This window comes from Canis lupus, chromosome 18 (genome assembly GCF_048164855.1).
Source record: "Canis lupus baileyi chromosome 18, mCanLup2.hap1, whole genome shotgun sequence".
NCBI classification, from domain to species: Eukaryota; Metazoa; Chordata; class Mammalia; order Carnivora; family Canidae; genus Canis; species Canis lupus.
Window position 1 is genome coordinate 45,426,859 of NC_132855.1, and position 12,459 is coordinate 45,439,317.

Consider the following 12,459-nt stretch of genomic DNA (forward strand, 5'->3'; position numbering starts at 1 on the left):
AGAGAGTTTGGGGTTGATTTATGTTAACACTTGAAAATGAATTATTAAGCAAATGGCTTGTGTGCTCTTAGAAAAGAAAATACTAACCATTAGCTAACATCTTTAGTAAGTTCAAGTCTTGCCAAATTAACCTGCTATTCTTTTTTAAAGGGTAATTAGGCTGACAGTTGAGGAAATTGACGGAGCCTTTATACATCTTAATGTAATCCAGGTATCTAACAAAGATTGCTTATACACAGGAAAGAATCATATGCTGTGTAATATCACCCTTAAGTGGAATTCTGTCAATTTATAAGTGGATGTGGGAGCAACTACTGCACAGCTAACTAAAGTTGGTGTGTGTGTGTGTGTGTGTGTGTGTGTGTTTCACTTAAGCTTACTTAGGAAAAAATTCCACATTCAGTGGAAAAAATCTTTATTTTGTTTGTATGAGAACATGACTATATATACAAATAATGTTTTGTAAAATTAGTGATTACTCAGTAATTTGTTTTAATAGTATATTGCAATTTATTTAAATGCCAAAATTCATAAGCAGCACACCAGAAACCAAGTGCCATTCTGGAAGTTAATCTGATAGAAATCTGTATATGTGTGTGTATACATACACAAACACATAAAAACACACCAGCTTTAGCAATAAGAAAATATATGATTCACAAATAAGCCATGATGCATACAAGTCTTACCTAACTGGAAAATCATGGACTAAAATACACAAAATTTTATACTACATATTGTAGAGGTAGCAAATAATCCCATATGATAATCTAATAATGATGATGCAAAATTTAAACTGTTGTGAAATGAGAAAGGAAGAATGATAGCAAATGAAAATTCATGTGATAACTTGGGACAAGAGTAATGCATAGTCAACAGTGGTTATTTTGAGCATTTCAGAATTTCCAAATATCTACATGTGAATTGATCTAGTAATCTTCTGTGTGACAAATCACCTCAAATCCAATGGCATAAAACAACAGTCATTTTATTATGTTCATGGAGTCTGTGTCAACAATTTAGATAGGGTCTGTATTTGTTTCCTAAGGCTGCTGTAACCAGTTATCACAAATGTGCTCACTTAAAACAGCTGAGAGTTATTCCCTTGCAGTTCTGAAGGCCAGAGGTCTAAAATCAGGGTTTGTGTAGAGTGGTGGTCTCTCAGAAGACCCTAGAAGGGAATCTATCCTTTACTCAATTTCCAAATGGAAAATCTAGACATGAAAAGCATAGTAATAGAACTGAAAATTTCACTAGATGAAATCAATAGCAAGTATGAGTTGGCAGAAGAAGGAATCCATAACCTTGAAGATAGACCAATAGAAATGATCTAAACTGAAGAGCAGAGAGAAAAAGACAAAGGAAAAATGAACAGAACTTTAGATATTCAGATGACATGTAGCTAAATACCTGGTCTTCATCTTAATGTGAATGAGAGTTCGTGAAGAAGAGGAGAAGGTGAAAGGCACAGAACATGGAAGACTCCTAACTCTGGGAAACGAACTAGGGGTGGTGGAAGGGGAGGAGGGCGGGGGGTGGGGGTGACTGGGTGGCGGGCACTGAGGGGGGCACTTGACGGGATGAGCACTGGGTGTTATTCTGTATGTTGGCAACTTAAACACCAATAAAAAATAAATTTATTATTACAAAAAAAATGGCCTCAATGGTCCCACATTAAATGAAAATCCTTAAATTATAAATATGTTAAGTTATCCCCAGGTAGAATAAATGCTAATTTAACATCGAAATGTCTTTTGTATATTAACTGATTCCTTACTCCATACATACTTTGTAGGTGCTACGAAACAAGACATTCTGACTTGTGTGTGCCATCCCACCCCAAACACAATTTAAAAAATTATTTTATTTTAACCTCAGGCCATGATGGTAGTTTTGGTTTTCACTTGCAATAAAATTATTACTAGCCCAAATGAATGAAGGGGAGTAGGAGGTTCAGGCTTTTAGTTATGGAATGAGTAAGTCACAACGATAAAAGGTACAATATATGGAATTTGGTCAATAACACTCTAATGGTCTCATGGTATTAGATGATGGTGATACCTATGGTAAAGCACAGCATAAGGTATAGAGTGTTGAATCACTATGTTGTACACCTGAAATTAATGTAACATTGTGTGTCAACTATAATTCACTAAAAAAGGTGAAAATGCAAGAAAACAATAGAACCTACCCATTAATTCAATTTCTTTTCTTTTCTTTTTTTTTTTTCCATTTCTTTTCTTCTTCTTTATCTATAACAGGAACTGGCAAACTTGTTCTGTAAAGTGCCAGAGAGTAAATATTTTCAACTTTGTAGGTGGTACAGTCTGTGTTGTAACTGCTCTATCACTTTCATGTAAAAACCACCAGACAATATGTAACCTAATGAGCATGCCTTATTCAGATATAACATTTAAAAAAATAGAAAGCGGGCTAGATTTGGCATGGAGGCAGGCTGTAGTTGGCTGTACCCTGCCTGGTATAATAAAGGATGTGCTCCTTGGGTGGGAAGAAAGTCAAAAATTTTAGTCCTGAAATGACATGCCCTTATCAGAAAAAAAGATTGCAATCCACATAATTTTGAAAATCCTTATGTTATGTTTTCATATTATTAGGAAAAGCATACTTTACCCTTTAAAAGAAAAAAAAAATGATCAAATTTGAGAAACACTGACTTAAAGGAAGATCTCTGCTGGTGAACTATAAATTGAACTTTTTCTCCCCAGCAATTTGGCTAAATAATTTGGATGAAGTTACAAAAACCATCTTTCAAAATGGCAGAAAGCACAAAAACAGTAAAGATATCCTATATTCTGGAGAGGAGAACAATAATTCACAACAACAAAGCCATTAGAATGATTCCTTAAAAACAATTTAATGTGATGGGATATTTGCATAATATAATATTAGGTGAAAACAATAGGATAAAAAATACAGTAAAATCTCAATTTTGTGTACCAAATGTACAGGAGGAAAACACCAAATTATGAACAGTATAATATTATATCTGGTAATAACATTTAACTTTTTTGAGAATTTACTATTTGCCTGCCCTTTCTTAAGCAATTTATAAACTTATTTAATGCTCACAACTAGCTTACACAGAGGCTTTTATCTTCTTTTCTCAAAATGAGAAAGCTTAGGCAAATAAATTACTTGCTCAAAGTCCATATATAGTAATTTATGGATCTGTATTTAAATTTAGTTTCTGTTCTGGCTATAAGGGCAATGGTCTAATTCGCTAGGCTTAAAAACCAGAATTATGGCAGACTTTACTTTTATTCCCTGTGTACTATATATTTTTACATCTTTTATCTACCTTGAGAGTGTATTTTTTTTGAGAGTGTATTATTTTAATAACAAAAATACATTAGAAAATAAAGATAGGAATTGTTGATAATAGCAAATTGACTTTTGACAATCATTAATGTATTAAGATTACTGAATTTATGTTATCAAAAGAAATTCAATAATACAGATCTGGATGGAGTAATTTAGCTTAATAAATATTCATGTGAATTTGGTTGACAGAGCTCAATAAAAGCATTTATTTTCAACAGTCATACAAGCATGGGCTATGTCAACCTAAATGTAACATCTGTTATTTGGAATAGTGTTTTCAGTTCACAATAGTTCGTTACTAGTTTATGATGAGATAAGGAAAGAAATTGAGAGGAAAGCAATTTGAGTAATTTTATGTGAGATAAATGTAATAATATAGAGCTTATATTCTGTATCTTTTTTCAGTCCTTTAGTAAAAGTTTTAAACTAAACTTTTGTCTTCAGGACAGAGAGGGATAAAAGTCTAGTGGTATTTCATTAGAGATAGTATGAGAATTACTGACCTGAGAGGTACTCTGTGGTACTGGTTATACGTGTCATTGGTACTAACTCATAACTAGTGCTTTCAGAGAGGAGAAATTAGGATAATGGGGAACCTGGAAATGACATGGCTTGGTAAGTAGTGAGATGGAAATATAGCAATAGGTGGTTTGATTATTTTGGAATTCAAATAGGAAAACGAGTGAGTGCTCATTATGTTTAGAGAGAATTAGAACCAAAAGGTAGAAATTATTAGAAAAAGATTTTAGTCCAAGAATCAGGAAGAAGCCTAATTCTCAGAGGAGTGAAAAATAAATGTATTCTGCTATAAGATAAAAATATTCTGTAACATTGGAGCCATTCAAATAATTTCAGGGGATAACCTGAAAGACTTTTTGTATAAGACTGATTCTTAAAAGTTCTTGGCAAATTCCAAGATTCTGTGTCTCTCAAAATAGGATAAATAATTTGGTTTAGTAGTACTGTACTGGCTTAACACTGACCACAACTCTTATTGAGGTATGAAACCAATTGTTCTGCTGTCCGTGTAACTTCACAACTGTACTAATTCATTGGGTCAATCTCACTTTTGTGACATGTTTTGCTTCTCTTAGGTATAGAGTTTTAGCTGTTTCCTTTAAAAAAGTCACCTATCCTGAAGTGATATTATGTAATCTCCATACATTTTCTTCTTAAATCTTGATTTTTGTTTCACAATATGCTTTTGGCCTTGAGTATCCAGATATTTTTCTCAATGTTCTATCTCTGACTTTTACATGTGTATTCCAAAAGAACAAGACAGTCTTGGAATATACTTAGGAACTAACCATGAATTTGACAGCCCTAGCTATAACTAGGATAAAATGGAATATTATTTTATAGCCTGAAATACCCTCCTCTCTTCTAAACTCCCATAGGAATTTCTTTGTACTTTATTTTTGTCGTTGCATTATAGTCATCATTCTTCTACAAATATATGACACAGCTTCATTTTTTCTCTTCTTGCACTCTCCTGAAATCACAAAGCCTGTATAAAATTCATTTTTCACATAAGAGGTAGAAAGCTCCCCTCGAATGGTAAATGCTTCTTCCCTTGCAATTTTTACTGTTTTGGTACTCAATGTGACCCTAAATAGGTAGTGAATGTTCATTGAGCCCTCACTATGTTGAAGCTTTGTGCTAAACATACTGATTGTATCTCACTATTTATCCTTAGTCATGACTTCGCTCTGTCTCTAACATGGGCAAACCTGATGATTAACTAGACTTACTGTTACTAAAATGAAATTTATTTTTGGTTTTTGTGTGCCAAAACAGGGAGTTTGGATTATTTTGATTTGCCCTTCGGGAACCATCTATATTTAAGCCATTCTTACATATCTTATGCCTTTAACATCCTACAAGGCAGTGATTGTGTCATATTGTTATGTTTTCTTAATAGAATAAAAATCTCTTACATAAGGATGACTCAATAAACATTTATTTTATTAATTACTAACTCTAGCCTGATACACAGATGGGATATAAGATTCTCTAAGCCTACTAAAGAATTAGACTAGATGCAGAAACCACCCTTTTGTGGGTAATTCATAAAGTGGAACAAGGGATATGGAGCAGCAGTGACCATTTCTAAGAGTGGACCATTTAGTAAACAGAGTGTTTGTAAGACTGGGGATGCTTGTAAAATAATCCTGAGGCTGAGGTAGAAATTGGACTCCGCAATCGGTGTTCTCTTGTCTTGCTGCTAGTGCCAAATTTAGAGCAAAGGCTTTAGACTCTCACATGCTCTGGTTTCTGTTCTATTTACACAGCTTAATTTAGGGAACCATAAGCAAGTCATGTAATTGATCTGTTTCTCAGTTGCTTCATTGATAAAATGGAAGCAGTAATACCTACTTCAGAGTTGTGGTGAGGATTAAGTGAGGTAATCTGGGCCAAGCAGAAATGTAGTATCCAGCACCTAGTAGGCAATCAGTAAATAATTCTTCTTTTTTTTAATTTCATAGCTGATTCTGGAATCTTTATTTGGCTCTGATTCATTGTTCACCTATGATATTCCTGCTTATATAAATACTAATTCTAACATTTATGTTTTATTTTTAACCATGTCCTAACTTCTAAAATTCATCTGCACTTCTTGTCTTAGCGCTCTTTGTTGTTGTTGTTTGGCTTTGGGCACTCAGCTTCATAGCTATCCATTTCTTACAATTTCATCTCACAGAGTCCTCTCGAGAATGGAGAAAAAATACACACTAACACAAACATAATAAAACAAAAAAGATCTGACTTTTCTTTAGAGAGTTATCTTTTATTCACTTGAATATCTGACGAAATTCGCTTTCTCTATGTATAACGAATACTTTAACAAGCCTTAGCTAGCTTCATAAAAGTTTCTGTACTTTTTTCACAAGACTGTTTTACTAATCAGAAAATGATACAAACTGAATATGTTGTAATATCTTTATATTTATGCTGTTTTATCTCAATATTTTTCTGTTGCAGAAGGGTGATGATGACTCAGCCAGGTAAAATTTGCCAGCATGTGAATCTTAGATTTAATATAAATAAATGTCCTCGTTTATGTAGTTATATAATCACTGTAACCTGAAGTTATGGTTTTGTGGACTTGACCGCTGCTTTAGGTAGGTATTGTATTTCATAAATGAATAACTGTATAACATATTTAGCAATATGCCAAATTAAGGAACCTGAATATTAAATAGGTGTTCTTTAAGAAAGAGAAGATTTACAAAGTGCTATAAAAACTGGTAAGATAAGCCCACAAATCATTCTAGGTTTTCATAGATTTTAAGCATATCCAAAGATTATGTGCATTGAGAAATTACAATTTCTATTACTTACCAGTTTGCTTATTCTTACCACAAGGAGAGCCTCAAATATCAAGAATATTAAGCCTCTAAATGTAGTATGCATTTAAAATCTGAGAATAAAAAAGTATGGTGAGTAGATTAACAGTGGTATCTTTCTATACATTAAACTAATATGAGACCATAGTAAATTAAATATGTATATGTATCCTTAAGTAAGATTCATCAAAGAGCATCATAATAGGGATATTTTAAGAATTTACTCTATTTAGAAGTTCAACCTTAAGTTCAACTTCCAGGATAAAATCAATATGTTGGGACTTACACTTTACTAAATGAATGTAGCCCTTCATCACTGTGTAAGTATTTGCAGCTCACATATTTAACTGTTAAATTTTATATTTACAACAAGTGCATTAGAACAATCTGTCTCTGAGAGAAACCTGTGATTATTAAAAATGACATTTATCAGGAGATAAAAATACCAGACTAAATTAGTTATTAGTAATTTTAGTTGGACTTAGCTGAACAATTGTGCTATTAGCTAGGCTTCCTTATGCATCTACAGCTATCTGGGAGATGTTGATCTCAGAGAGCCTTGATTCAATGGCCGGCTCTTTTAGGCTAATCCAGACTTGTTTACATGGAGACATATTTGAACAGCAGCAAGAATACAAGCAACAAAATACCGGCATTTTTCAAATCTCCGCTTGCATTCCATTATGCCATATTCTATCCCATTGACCAAAGCAAGTCATATGACCAAGGATCTTAGTGTGATAAGGCTGCAGCAACCCAAAGTGAAGACACAGGATGGCATGAATAAGTTTGGGAGTATAACTATAATAACTTACTATAATGAGGTTTAATGAGGTCATTTACTATAAATAATCTCTTCACAATAAAATAGTTAAAACACAAAATATAAACATAACTTTTTCAGCTTGAATCTCATTTCAGCTTGAATTTGCTTGATGCCACAAATATGTGGTTTGTTTGATAACCTCACCCTGTAGCAACAAGCATTTTCTAATGACATATATAACTCCACATTGTTTGTAAGGAAACTTGAATCTTTTTTCTTCCCTCCTTCCCTGCCGTCCTTCTTCACTGACCTCTCAGAAAATTAAATCATGTGTAATGTGCTTCTTCTGACATAAAATGAACTTGACACAACAATCCACCAAACTAAACAAAAAATTAAAACTCTCAAAACTTTACCAAAAATTAGGTATTTCCAGAGAAAGTTTACATATAACACACATTTTGCATACTCACATTTCAAAATTAAGTTTTTTAAAATTAGTTTCAGAGGTAGAGTTTAGTGATTCATCCGTTGCATATAATACCCGGTGCTCATTACATCATGTGCGCTCCTTAATGCCCATCACCCAGCTACTACACCCCCCCACCCCCCACCCCTCCAGCAATCCTCAGTTTGGTTCCTTTAGTTAAGAATCTCTTGGGGTTTGTCTCCTTCTTTGATTTCATCTTATTTTTCTTTCCCTTCCCCTATGTTCATCTGTTTTATTTCTTAAATTCCATGTATGAGTGAAATCATATGATACTTGTTTGTCTCTGACTGACTTATTTCACTTGGCATGATACCCTCTAGTTCCATCCACATCACCACAAATTGTAAGATTTCATTCTTTTGGATGGCTGAGTAATATTCCATTGCATACATATACCACAATATCCATATCCACATCCATTCATCTGTCCATGGATATCTAGGCTCTTTCCATATTTTGGCCATTGTGGACATTGCTGCTATATACATGAGGGGGTCATGGGCCCTTCGAATCACTGTATTGGATCCTTTAGATAAATACCTAGTATGACCCAGCAATTCACTACCAGATATGGGGATTCCTCAAAATTAAGATTTCTAATGTGAAATTAAGATCTATACCAAACAAATTCCAGAATTTGGAAATTGTAGATAAATGTTCATATGGTGACTGTTGAGTGACAACTCCTTATTAATGTTTGGGGTTTGGTGAGGTAGAGCTCATTAAGTATCTTTGCTAGTCTTTATATAAATAGTACCTTCTACCACCCTCTGTCAGCACATTCTTCCTCTCATACTTGCAAAGCAGCTTCTCAATAGTTCCTCTTTTTCTGATCTTCATTTATTTACAAATAATGCTCACTGTTTACTGACCAGAAGATTGGGGGAAAAATCTGTGAGTGAAGAGATAACAAGAATTGTAATTCAAGGGGATAATAAGGTCTCTTGAGAAGATTTTTAGGTTAAGTAAACTGAGAGTGTCTGTAGGCAAAAGAAATGAATCAGGAGAAGAGTGAGGCTTTGCAAGAAAAAAGGGTGTAATTATGGGATAAGTTTCCAGGGAGCATAGAAATTATTCTTGGAAATAGGACAGGCTTCTTCCTCTATTGGAGAAAAAGAAGGTAATACAAGTATAGACTGAAGAACAAAGCTTTGCAAGAGAGCTGAGTGTGATGTAAAAGGGACATGTTACATTGGAAGGAAAGACATTTTTCTTGCTCATGCATCTTTGTAAGATCAAAGGTAGAATCACTTACTTAGACTGAAAGTCCAGTTAATTTCAGTTCATCTCACATTATTTGAGCATCTCTTTTGTGACAAGAAGCCTCATATGTACTGTGATCCAATGAGGAACAATGAACAATCTTTGTTTTGAAAGATGTAGCAATCTAAGTGGTAAACAGTCACATAGACCCAATGTAATGTTCATAGGAGAGTTCTCAGAGAAGACGACCCCTAAACTTATCTTTTTAAATTTATTTATTTGAGAGGGAGAAGCGAGGAGGGTGGGGGGAACTCATGAGCAGGGGAGGGGCAGAGGGAGAGGGAGAGGGAGAGAGAGAATCTCTAGCAGACTCTCCGCTGAGCACGGAGCCTGACATGGGGCTCAATCCCACGACCCTGAGTTCATGACCTGAGCCAAAATCAAGAGGCAGATGCTTAACCTACCGAGCCACCCAGATTCCCCTAAGCTTGATTTTAAAGAATGTCTAGACATTGACCATAAGAAAATAGGGAAAGAAGTTCCAAGTGAAGTAAATCAGCCAAGACGGACAGATAAATGTTCATTATTGATAGAAGTGTTTCTCAATTGTTTTTCACCTATTATCCCTTTGATGAACATGAAAAATGTTCACATCCCATTTCCAATAATGCTGAATGGCCTCCCACCAATGAGGAGTCAGTTTTCTAGTATAAAACCTGAAATTTCTTAGTGGTAAAACTCTGCTGAGCAGATTGAACTGCAAATAGGAATAATGTGCAATTCTTTTCATTAGCAATCCTGCAGGAGGTGAATGCTGAGGAGACTGGAGGCAGTAGAGTATAAATAGAAAAAGGGTAAAACTAAGGTTAGCAAGACTCCTACTTTTTACCCAGAGGAGCCATAGATGACTGGAAATGGCTCTGAGACAGTAAACTAAAGTGCTTAAAATTTTCTACCAATTGAATTCCAATATATCTCTAATGAAATATCCATTGATTAGAATAAACAAACACATAGGAACTGCATTCTCTGTTCTGCATGTTTCAGAAAAATGTTTGTACCAGGATTCTTTTATCTGCCCATAAGAAAAGCCCAACAACTTGTATTGAATTGCTCCTTTGGCTGTCAAACAAACAAAACCCCAGATTTCCAAGTTCCTGTTAATTAAATGATTTTAGGAGCTATTTGGGTAATCAATTTAATCTTCTCTAAAAGCTACCCTTTTAATGATAATCTCAATAGGGGAATAAAGCCAGTTTCGATTAAACATATTTATTCATAATATCATAAAATCATTCTTATGTCATTCAAATATTCCATAGTTATATATTCTTACATTTAACAATCCATTCTTAATACCTTTAGGTATATTTTACAGAAGGAGTGAATATCTGGCCTAAATGGTTCATGGAGCTTACCTGTCATATCTGAGACCCCAAGGGTTGCAACATTGAAAATGGAAACCTGGTTAGGTTGAGAAATTTTCTTGATTGTTTTAATACTAATTCTTTTCACTCTCCTACTTAAAACAATGATTGTTTTAGTATCTATGTTGAAGAATTCACAAATCAAATTTGAATTTTGGTAATCTATCTTAATTTTCACCTACTCAATATTGCTCTCCTGTCTGGAAGTCATATAAAATGTAAGTAGGATCTTGAACTTTGAAATGAGACAACCTGGGTTTTGGTTGTGTAAATTTAGGCAAATTTTAAATAATGCCTTAAGCTTCGTTTGTTTGCTTTTTTTCTTGCTATCTCTCTCTTTTGCCTTTTTATATATCTATCCATCCATTTACCTATCTATCCTTATTTATAAAATTGATATAATAGCACCTACTTTGGAGGGTTGCCATCAAGATTTATGAGATCAGGCACAAAAATATTTTTTAATTTGTTTTGTTTTGTCTTGGCAAGAATAGAGTTTCAATGAATGCTAGCTGTTCATAATAAAATAACACTGAACTTTGCTTTCTAGGCAAGCATCTCCTCACTTGGTCCTGAACGTATCTTTGTCTCTCTTGATCGCCATTTCCTTGTGCATGACTGCTGCTTTTTATTTATATTATAATCCCCGACTGAAGACCCACCCCAAACCCCACCTGTTCCATGAGACTTTGTCCCAACAATGCAGAATACACAAATTTCTGAACATGGATGTCAATTTTATCAATACTCTTTGGTCCTTAATTGGAGTCATGGCCCTCTATGGTGTGCTGATTTTTCTCCTGTAGATATTCTTTTCCTGAAGCGATTTAAAATTCTTAGACCATAAATTACATTAACAAAAGACAACAACAACAACAAAAACCAAATACTAGCAACCAAAATAACCTTGCTCCACAAGATACATCCAGAATGTATTTTAAGCTTTTAGACATTTACTGACTATTTGAATGGCTGTCTTAGAATACTAGAAATGACTCTCAAGTTCAAAGGGGGTATTGAATATATGAAATGCAATGTATTTTTTTCCTTAGCATTCTTGTCAGTTAAGCCTTTTATTGGTGTAGAAAGGTAGGCTTTACATCACAGGATAAAAACAACTTTAACTCCCCCAAGTTGGGTGCTGCATTTTCATGTGGGGCCTCCTACTAATTTAATTGTGGCAGTAGAGCTGATAATAAAGATGGGCAGCGGCTGGTTTTCTTTTGCTGGCTTGCTTCAGATCTCCTTTTATTACCTATCGTTGCCTAGCAACAGATAAGGTTGTGCTAAGGCCAGCCGATGCCATCTAGGCTCTTCCCTGTGCTATAATTTTGAATGTTTATTCATTAACCATATTTCTTTGATGTTCACATAAAGACCCATATTAGTGGAAAAATGGGAAAAGAATGATTTGGCTAATGGAACAGCCACATATAATTTTAATAATATAGAGTGAGTTTGTTTAAAAAATGTGCTGAGTAAACTTCTTTGATAATTTGAAGAAAAATAATTTGGTGGTGACTTGCTATAATTTAAAAAGAAGTGGAAGTGATTTCTCTATAGGTGGCTTCTTTCAAATTGCAGGTTTAAAGGTGTCTGATCACAGTAAGGAACTAATTGCCTGGTCTTAACTAGACTTACTGCTGTAAAAGATCTTGGAAACATTTCTTCTCCTGGTGTTTGTATCACCTTGAGCTTCATTTTAATGATGCCTTGCTCTTTTTGTATTGAACCTCATTTCAACAGAAAATGTAAGCTATTTTCACTTTTATTTTTTAAAAAAGTTGTATATAAAAAGTTTGAATCGGCTGAAAGGAGCTTCTCATTTGTTCTAAAATTCTGCTTAGAGAGGTAGATTTATCTTGTTAATTTTTTAACACTTAA

General features: G+C 34.1%; 1 long non-coding RNA gene across 2 annotated transcripts in view; it reads right to left on the minus strand.

Annotated features, from left to right (window-relative positions):
- LOC140609122 (uncharacterized) overlaps window positions 1–12,459 on the minus strand; it is a 50,029-nt gene that overhangs the window by 3,940 nt on the left and 33,630 nt on the right. The window contains exons 2-4 of one of the 2 annotated variants that reach the window (XR_012011077.1): window positions 8,703–8,837; window positions 6,685–6,763; window positions 2,192–2,278 (exon numbers count right to left, since the gene is read on the minus strand). This is a non-coding gene — a long non-coding RNA (uncharacterized lncRNA). The remainder of the gene's footprint in view (window positions 1–2,191; window positions 2,279–6,684; window positions 6,764–8,702; window positions 8,838–12,459) is intronic. The other variant, XR_012011078.1, reaches the window with a different exon arrangement.